Raw genomic sequence first — 9,848 nt, 5'->3', positions numbered from 1 at the left:
GAAGGGTTGTGGCTGCTGTTGCTGTGCTGCTGTCGTGGTAACATCGCGACCTGTAGGTAGAAGCCAGGTAGTTCCCATTTGAATCGCAACGTGCGGAATTGCCGTTGCATCACGGAAACAGTTACGTAACTCAGGCGGTTCAATATCAATTAAAAGTTGAAAGAGTTGCAACTGTGCGTCAGGGGACGGCTGCAATGATGCCGAACGTACCGCTGATTCTCAGCATCTCGGAGAGGGTAAGGGCTCGGGTTGCTGACGTCGACCTTCGAACGGCGTAACTCACGACGGCCTCTACCTGGTCACCCGTCACGCTGAAACAGAATCGGCAGAGTGAAAACGCAGTCCTGTCAGGACAAAACACCGACTTCATCTGATCAAAATGTAGCCCAGATGTTCCTGGTGTGCTAAAAGCACGTTGTGTACGGAAGGCATAATTTTTGCCACTTCGCATTTAGCTTGCCACCGGGGAGAACGTGACCTTACGTGAATTTTGCCCGTGGAAAGACGACGGGAGTTGCTGGTTGACTGTTCAGCATTCTGTTCATCTGGGGTTTGAACATCCAACGAGAGAGAAAACGAGGATGACGGGTTAGGAAAGAATCGGCCTTAGAAGCCTCTGAGAGCTACGCAAACGCAGTGAAAAAGTGACTGCCTTGCGATATCAGGGAATCGCAAAAAGTATAGCTGCTGCTACATTCGCTGTAGCGCCAAGACGGAGTGTGAACAGGTGCGCGGCTCTATGTCCTCTGCGATGACTGGGACCTCACCAGAGTATTGATGGTGTCCTGGATCTGGCTGTAAGTGGCATTCATGATCTGATCATCGGAGAGATGGTGACGTTCCCCATCGAGAAGGTTAAAGTTGAGCACAAAGGAGCTGTTGGACACCTCTAGAAAGAACAGCGGAAATAACAATGTTGAGCCTTGCTTTACGCTACTTGAGCCAGTACAGGTGGAACACCTGTTCTGGGTGCAAGGTGCACGGCTAACACCGCTACTTTTCAGGAGCTGTGCTAGGAGGAAGAGAGAGGGAGAGCCCGGCATCGTTAATGCGTTTCCATAACGTTCAGTTAATCAGATTCCGGTGAGCACTGAAACCCGCTGACTCCAGGCCTGAGACTTGTGCAAAAAAATAGCAATAGCATAAAACTGCTTTCCTGCCCCACGTACACGTTTTGCAGACGGCCCGCCAAGGAAAAGGCGAAAATCGGGGACATGAGGAGTGGCGTACAGTGTTGGCAAACTCACCTTTATAAGTGTAACTCTGGAGCCTCTGCGAGCTGTTCGAGGCCGTGAGTCGCGAGTCCAAGAAAGTGTTTGTTGCATTCAGCACGCCACTCTCATTGAGCAATGGATTTTGGCATTTTCAAACGTCAGGAGGATGACGAGACGCGCTGATCCCTACACGAGAAACAACAAACAAGCAAACAAAAAAAAAAAATCAATGGAGAAGGAAGAGGACCGCGTCAGCCTCTTGGATCAACTTGAGAAATGTCAGCGGTCGATAATATATCTGTAGCGGGGCAGTGTCGGAGTCATGGGCTTGTTTCGCGGAAGCGCGCGGTGTTGGAAAGTCCGTGGCTGTGTTCAAATTACCACGGAGAGACCGCAAAAGCAGATTGCTGAAGGAAAGACCGCAAAAAAGAAACATACGTGGTCTGAGACCCAGTCGTTCCTGCTGCGGTCGGAAGGGTTGGGCTGCTGTTGCTGTTGCTGCTGTCGTGGTAACATCGAGACCTGTAGGTAGAAGCCAGGTAGGTTCCCATTTGAATCGCAACGTGCGGAATTGCCGTTGCATCACGGAAACAGTTACGTAACTCAGCCGGTTCAATATCAATTAAAGTTGAAAGAGTTTGCAACTGTGCGTCAAGGGGGACGGCTTGCAATGATGTCCGACGTACGCTGATTCTCAGCATATCGGAAGAGGTAAGGGCTCGGGTTGCTGACGTCGCCCTTTCGAACGGCGTAACTCACGACGGCCTCTACCTGGTCACCCGTCACGCTGAAACAGAAATCGGCAGAGTGAAAACGCAGTCCTGTTCAGGACAAAACACCGACTTCATCTGATCAAATGTAAGCCCAGATGTTTTCCCTGGTGTGCTAAAAGCACGTTGTGTACGGAAGGCATAATTTTTGCCACTTCGCATTTAGCTTGCCACCGGGAGAACGTGACTTACGTGAAATTTGCCCGTGGAAAGACGACGGGAGTTGCTGGTTGACTGTTTCAGCATTCTGTTCATCTGGGGTTTGAACATCCAACGAGAGAGGAAAACGAGATGACGGGTTAGGCAAGAATCGGCCTTAGAAGCCTACGAGAGCTACGCAAACGCGTTGAAAAGTGCTGCCTTGCGATATCCAGGGAATCGCAAAAGTATAGCTGCTGCTACATTCGCTGTAGCGCCAAGACGGAGTGTGAACATGTGCGCGGCTCCTATGTCCTCTGCGATGACTGGCGACCTCACCAGAGTATTGATGGTGTCCTGGATCTGGCTGTAAGTGGCATTCATGATCTGATCATTCGGAGAGATGGTGACGTTCCCCATCGAGAAGGTAAAGTTGAGCACAAAGGAGCTGTTGGACACCTCTAGAAGAACAGCGGAAATACAATGTTGAGCCTTGCTTTACGCTACTTGAAGCAGTACAGGTGGAACACCTGTTCTGGGTGCAAGGTGCACGGCTAACACCGTACTTTCAGGAGCTGTGCTAGGAGGAAGAGAGAGGGAGAGCCCGGCATCGTTAATGCGTTTCCATAACGTTCAGTTAATCAGATTCCGGTGAGCACTGAAACACGCTGACTCCCAGGCCTGAGACTTGTGCAAAAAAATAGCAATAGCATAAAACTGCTTTCCTGCCACACGTACACGTTTTGCAGACGGCCGCCAAGGAAAAGGCGAAATCGGGGACATGAGGAGTGGCGTACAGTGTTGGCAAACTCACCTTTATAAGTGTAAACTCTGGAGCCTCTGCGAGCTGTTCGAGGCCGTGAGTCGCGAGTCCAAGAAGTGTTTGTTGCGTTCAGCACGCCACTCTCATTGAGCAATGGATTGCATTTTCAAACGTCAGGAGGATGACGAGACGCGCTGATCCCCTACACGAGAAACAAACAAACAAGCAAACAAAAAAAAAAATCAATGGAGAAGGAAGGAGACCCGCGTCAGCCTCTGGATCACCTTGAGAATGTCAGCGGTCGTAAATATATCTGTAGCGGGGCAGTGTCGGAGTCATGGGATTATTTTCCTGAAATGCTTGGCATTAGTGGTTCCACTTTGTTCGCAATTGCACGATAGAATTAGAAACTAAGCAGTTAATGGAAAGAATGCAAAAGGAATTCTTACTGGGTTTGAGATCTTGTGGAGGATGCTGTTTCTGGGGCAAGAGTAGCTGTTAACATATTTGTCGTCTGCACTGCATCTGATGGCAGTTTGTCACTATATATGTGGATGCAGCACTTGTAAATCCAGAGAAACTTGTGGCTACCAGACTTTGCACCTGCTGCTGCATTTGTCAGAGCAGTTAAGGCAGTTATGGTTTCCTGGGCCTGGAAACTGTTGTTGGTGTAACTGTAGTGGTCGGAGTTGTTGTCAATGCTGGAAGCATTGCTGATGATGCAGTTGTAGGTGATGTTGCAGTAGTGATCAGAGTGCTGCTGGTTTCAGTAGTAGTTGACGTGGCAGTGGTCGGAGGAGTACTGTTTTCAGTCGGAATGGTTGTGGTTTCAATTGACTTAGGAGTTTTAATCATTTCAGTAGAAGTTGACGTCGTGGTAGTGGCGGAGTGGTTGTGGTTCGGTTGTCCTTGTCGTTGTAGTCATTTCTGTAGTACCTGATATAAATGTTGTGATCAGAGTGGTTATGGTTTCAAATGCCTTTGGAGTTGTAGTCGTTTCAGTAGAAGTTGACGTCACGGTGGTGGTCGGAGTGGTTGTGCTTTCAGTTGTCGTGGGTGTTGTAGTCGTTGCAGTAGTAGTTAATGTCGCGGAAGTGGTTATGCCGCGGACAGTGGTCGGCGTGGTGGTGGTTTCGGTTGTCGTGGGAGTTGTAGTCGTTGCAGTAGTAGTTAATGTCGCGGAAGTGGTTAATGCCGCGACAGTGGTCGGCGTGGTGGTGGTTTTAGTTGTCGTGGGAGTTGTAGTCATTGCAGTAGTAGTTGATGTCGCGGAAGTGGTTAATGCCACGGCAGTGGTCGGCGCAGTGGTGGTTGTCGGTTGTCGTGGGAGTTGTCGTTTCAGTAGTAGTTGATGTCGCGGGTAGTGGTCGGAGTGGTTATGCTTCGGTTGTCGTGGGAGTGTTGTCGTTGCAGTAGTAGTTGATGCCGCGGCAAGTGGTCGGCGCAGTGGTGGTTCCGGTTGTCGTGGGAGTTGACGTTGTTGCAGTAGAAGCTGAGGCAATGGAAAATGGTCATTGTGGTGGTGGTTTCTGTCGTCGTTGGAGTTGTCGTCGTTGCAGTAGTAGTTGACGTTGCAAGTTGTGGTCGGCGTGGTGGTGCTATCGGTTCTCGTGGGAGATGTAGTCGTGCAGTAGTCGTTGATGTCGCGGTTACTGGTCGGCGTGGTTGTGCTATCGGTTGTCGAGGGAGTTGTAGTCATTGCAGTAGTAGTTAATGTCGCGGAAGTGGTTAATGCCGCGACAGTGGTCGGCGTGGTAGTGGTTTCGGTGTCGAGGGAGTTGTAGCGTTTGCAGTAGTAGTTAATGTCGCGGAAGTGGTTAATGCCGCGACAGTGGTCGGGTGGTGGTGGTTTCGGTTGTCGTGGGAGTTGTAGTCATTGCAGTAATAGTTGATGTCGCGGAACTGGTCGGCGTGTTGGTTCGGTTGTCATGGGAGTTGTAGTCGTTTACGTAGTAGTTGACGTCGGCAGTAGTAGTGTGACGTCGCGGCAGTGGGTCGGCCGTGGTTATGCTTTCGGTAGTCATTTCAGTAGCAATTGACGTCGCGGCAGTGGTCGGCGTGGTTGTGGTTTCGGTTTGTCATGGGAGTTGTAGTCGTTTCAGTAGTAGTTGACGTCGCAGAGTAGTAGTTGACGCCGCGGCGTGGTCGGCGTGGTGGTGGTTTCGGTAGTCATTTCAGTAGTAATTGACGTCGCGGCAGTGGTCGGCGTGGTGGTGGTATCGGTTGTCGTGGGAGTTGTTGTCGTTTCAGGAGTAGTTGACACCACGCTAGTGGTCGGCGTGGTTCTGCTTTCATTTGTCGTGGGAGTTGTAGTCATTGCAGTAGTAGATGACGCCACGGTAGTGGTCGGCGTGGTGGTTGTTTTGCTTGTCGTGGGAGTTGTAGTCGTTGCAGTAGTAGTTGATGCCGCGGCAGTGCTTGACGCCGCGGAAGTGGTCTGCGTGGTGGTTGTTTCGGTTGTCGTGGGAGTTGTTGTCGTTGCAGTAGTAGTTGATGCCGCGGCAGTGGTCCGGCGCGGTGGTGGTTCCGGTTGTCGTGGGAGTTGACGTTGTTGCAGAAGAAGCTGAGGCCACGGAAATGGTCGTTGTGGTGGTGGTTTCTGTCGTCGTTGGAGTTGTCGTCGTTGCAGTAGTAGTTGACGTTGCAGTTGTTGGTCGGCGTGGTGGTGCTATCGGTTGTCGGGGGAGATGTAGTCGTTGCAGTAGTCGTTGATGTCGCGGTACTGGTCGGCTGGTTGTGCTATCGGTTGTCGAGGGAGTTGGAGTCATTGCAGTAGTACTTGACATCGTGGAAGTGCTTGACGCAGCGGCAGTGGTCGGCGTGGTTGTGCTATCGGTTTGTTTTGAGAGTTGTCGTTTCAGTTGTAGCTGACGGCGCGGGGTAGTGGTCGGCATTGGGTTATGCTTTCGGTTGTCGTGGGAGTTGTTGTCGTTGCAGTAGTAGTTGATGCCGCGGCAGTGGTCGGCGCGGTGGTGGTTCCGGTTGTCGTGGGAGTGACGTTGTTGCAGAAGAAGCTGAGGCAACGGAAATGGTCGTTGTGGTGGTGGTTTCTGTCGTCGTTGGAGTTGTCGTCGTTTGCAGTAGTCGTTTGATGTCGCGGTACTGGTCGGCGTGGTGGTTGCTATCGGTTGTCGTGGGAGAGGTAGTCGTTGCGTAGTCGTTGATGTCGCGGCAGTGGTCGGCGTGGTTGTGCTATCGGTTGTTTTGAGAGTTGTCGTTTCAGTTGTAGCTGACGGCGCGGTAGTGGTCGGCATGGTTATGCTTTCGGTTGTCGAGGGAGTTGTTTTCTTTGCTGTAGCTGTTGACATCGCGGCAGTGGTCGGCGTGGTGGTGGTTTCGGTTGTCGAGGGAGGTGTAGTCGTTGCAGTAGTAGTTGATGTCGCGGCAGTGGTCGGCGTGGTAGTGCTTTCGGTTGTCGTGGGAGTTGTAGTCGTTGCAGTAATGGTTGACGGCGCGGAAGTGGTCGGCGTGGTGGTGGTTTCGGTTGTCGTTTGAGATGTAGTCGTTGCAGTAGTAGTTGACGTCGGGGGTAGTGGGTGACGCCGCGGCAGTGGTCGGCTTGGTGGTGGTGTCGGTTGTCGTGGGTGTTGTAGTCGTTGCAGTAATAGTTGACGTCACGGTAGTGGGTGACACCGCGGCAGTGAACGGCGTGGTGATGGTTTCGGTAGTTCATTTCAGTAGTAGTTGACGTCGCTGTAGTGGTCGGTGTGGTGGTGGTTTCGGTTGTTTTGGGAATTATTGTCGTTGCAGTAGTAGTTGACGTCGCGGTAGGGGTGACGCCGCGGCAGTGGTCGGCGTGGTGGTGGTTTTGCTTGTCGTGGAAGTTGTAGTCGTTGCAGTAGTAGTTGACGTTGCGGTAGTGGTTGACACCGCGGGCAGTGGTCGGCGTGGTGGTGGTGCCGGTTTGTCGTGGGAGTTGTAGTCGTTTCAGTAGTAGTTGATGTCGCGGTAGTGGCCGGCGTGGTTCTGCTTTCGGTTGTCATGGGAGTAGAAGTCGTTGCAAGTAGTAGTTGCCGTCGCGGGTAGTGGGTGACACCACGGCTGTGGTCGGCGTGGTGGTGGTTTTGCTTGTCGTGGAAGGTGTAGTCGTTGCAGTAGTAGTTGATGTCGCGGTAGTGGTCGGTGTGGTGGTGGTTTCGGTTGTCGTGGGAGTTGTTGTCGTTGCAGTAGTAGTTGACGTCGCGGCAGTGGTCGGCGTGGTGGTGGTTTCGGTTGTCGTGGCAGTTGTTAGTCGTTTCAGGACGTAGTTGAAGCCACGCTAGTGGTCGGCGTGGTTCGCTTTCGGTTGTCGTGGGGAGTTGTAGTCATTGCAGTTGTAGTTGACGTCGCTGGTAGTGGTCGGCGTGGTGGTGGGTTTCGGTTGTCGTGGCAGTTTGTAGTCGTTTCAGGAGTAGTTGACGCACGCTAGTGGTCGGCGTGGTTCTGCTTCGGTTGTCGTGGGAGTTGGAGTCATTGCAGTAAATGGTGACGTCGCGGAAGTGGGTGACGCCGCGGTAGTGGTTGGCGTGGTGGTGTTTCGGTTGTCGTGAGAGTTGTAGTCGGTGCAGTAGTGGTTGACATTGCGGGTAGTGGTCGGGGTGGTGTGGTTTTGCTTGACGTGGGAATTGTAGTCGTTTCAGTAGTAGTTGACGTCGCGGAAGTGCTTGACGCCGCGGCAGTGGTCTGCGTATTGGTTGTTTCGGTTGTCATGGGAGTTGTCGTCGTTGCAGTAGTAGTTGACGTTGCAGTTGTGGTCGGCATGGTGGTGCTATCGGTTGTTGTGGGAGTTGTAGTCGTTTTCAGTAGTAGTTGACGGCGTGGTACTGGTCGGCATGGTTATGCTTTTGGTTGTCGTGGGAGTTGTAGTCATTGCATTAGCTGTTGACATCGCGGCAGTGGTCGGCGTGGTTATGCTTTCGGTTGTCGTGGGAGTTGTCATTTCAGTAGTGGTTGACGTCACGGTAGTGGTCGGGGTGGTGGTGGTTTTGCTTGACGTGGGAGTTGTAGTCGTTGCAGTAGTAGTTGACGTCGCAAGAAGTGGTTGATGCCGCGGCAGTGGTCGGAGCGGTTCTACTTTCGGTTGTCGAGGGAGTTGTAGTCGTTTCAGTAGTAGTTGATGTCGCGCTACTGGTCGGTGTGGTTGTGCTTTCAATTGTTGTGGGAGTTGTCGTCGTTGCAGTAGTAGTTGACGTTGCAGCTGTGGTCGGCGTGGTGGTGCTATCGGTTGTCGTGGGAGATGTAGTGATTGCAGTAGTCGTTGATGTCGCGGTACTGGTCGGCGTGGTTGTGCTATCGGTTGTCGTGGGAGATATAGTCGTTTGCAGTAGTCATTGATGTCGCGGGACTGTTCGGCGTGGTTTTGCTTTCAGTTGTTGTGGGAGTTCTCGTCGTTGCAGTAGTAGTTGACGTTGCAGTTGTGGTTGGCATGGTGGTGCTATCGGTTGTTGTGGGAGTTGTAGTCGTTTCAGTAGTAGTTGACGGCACGGTAGTGGGTGATTGCCGCGGCAGTGGTCGGCATGGGTGGAGGTTTCGGTTATCGTGAGAGTTGTACTCGTTGCAGTAGTAGCTGAGGCCACAGTAGTGGTCATCGTGGTGGTGGTTTAGTCGTCGTGGGAGTTGTCGTCATTGCAGTAGTAGTTGACGTTGCAGTTGTGGTCGGCGTGGTGGTGCTATCTGTTGTCGTGGGAGATGTAGTCGTTGCAGTAGTCGTTGATGTCGCGGTACTGGTCGGCATGATTGTTGCTTTCAATTTGTTGTGGGAGTTGTAGTCGTTGCAGTAGCTGTTGACATCGCGGCAGTGGTCGGCGTGGTTGTGGTTTCGGTTGTCGAGGGAGGTGTAGTCGTTTCAGTAGTAGTTGATGTCGCGGTAGTGGTCGGAATGGTTATGATTTCGGTTGTTGTGGGAGTTGTTGTCGGTGCTGTAGCTGTTGACATCGCGGCAGTGGGTCAGCGTGGTTATGCTTTCGGTTGTCGTGGGAGTTATAGTCGTTGCAGTAGTAGTTGACGCTGCGGTAGTGGTCGGCGTGGTGGTGGTTTTGCTTGACGTGGGAGTTGTAGTCATTGCAGTAGTAGTTGACGTTGCGGTAGTGGTTGACACCGCGGCAGTGGTCGGCGTGGTGGTGGTGCCGGTTGTCGTGGGAGTTGTAGTCGTTTCAGTAGTAGTTGATGTCGCGGTAGGGCCGGCGTGGTTCTGCTTTCGGTTGCGTGGGAGTTGCAGTCATTGCAGTTGTAGTTGACGTCGCAGTAGTGGGTGACACCGCGGCTGTGGACGGTGTGGTGGTGGTTTCGGTAGTCATTTCAGTAGTAGTTGACGTCGCGGTACGTGGTCGGCGTGGTGGTGGTCGGGTGTGGTGGTGGTTTTGCTTGTCGTGGAAGTTGTAGTCGTTTGCAGTAGTTAGTTGATGTCGCGGGTAGTGGTCGGCATGGTGGTGGTTTCGGTTTTGTCGTGGCAGCTGTAGCCGTTTCAGGAGTAGTTGACGCCACGCTAGTGGTTCGGCGTGGTTCTGCTTTCGGTTGTCGTGGGAGTTGTAGTCATTGCAGTTGTAGTTGACGTCGCGGTAGTGGTCGGTTGTGGTGGTGGTTTAGGTTGTCGTGGGATTTATTGTCGTTTCAGTAGTAGTTGACGCCGTGGGCAGTGGTCGGCGTGGTGGTGGTTTCGGTTGTCGTGGCAGTTGTAGTCGTTGCAGGAGGAGTTGACGTCGGGGGGTAGTGGGTGACGCCGCGGCAGTGGTCCGCTTGGTGGTGGTGTCGGTTGTCGTGGGTGTTGTAGTCGTTTGCAGTAATAGTTGACGTCACGGTAGTGGGTGACACCGCGGCAGTGAACGGCGTGGTGATGGTTTCGGTAGTCATTTCAGTAGTAGTTGACGTCGCTGTAGTGGTCGGTGTGGTGGTGGTTTCGGTTGTTTTGGGAATTATTGTCGTTGCAGTAGTAGTTGACCGTCGCGTAGTGGGTGACGCCGCGGCAGTGGTCGGCGTGGTGGTGGT

General features: G+C 52.5%; 1 long non-coding RNA gene across 1 annotated transcript; it reads right to left on the bottom strand.

Moving 5' to 3' along the window:
• Positions 1–235: 235 nt before the first annotated feature.
• Positions 236–2,498, bottom strand: LOC114912371 (uncharacterized). The gene is made up of 3 exons (XR_003798228.1): positions 2,462–2,498; positions 484–545; positions 236–311 (listed from the first exon to the last, which is right to left on the bottom strand). It is a non-coding gene; the product is annotated as an uncharacterized LOC114912371 (long non-coding RNA).
• Between the last annotated feature and the right edge of the window lie 7,350 nt (positions 2,499–9,848).

This window comes from Scleropages formosus, chromosome 16 (assembly GCF_900964775.1).
Source record: "Scleropages formosus chromosome 16, fSclFor1.1, whole genome shotgun sequence".
Taxonomy (NCBI): domain Eukaryota; kingdom Metazoa; phylum Chordata; class Actinopteri; order Osteoglossiformes; family Osteoglossidae; genus Scleropages; species Scleropages formosus.
The sequence above is the reverse complement of the archived record's forward strand: the minus strand, read 5'-3'. Positions and strand labels throughout refer to the sequence as shown.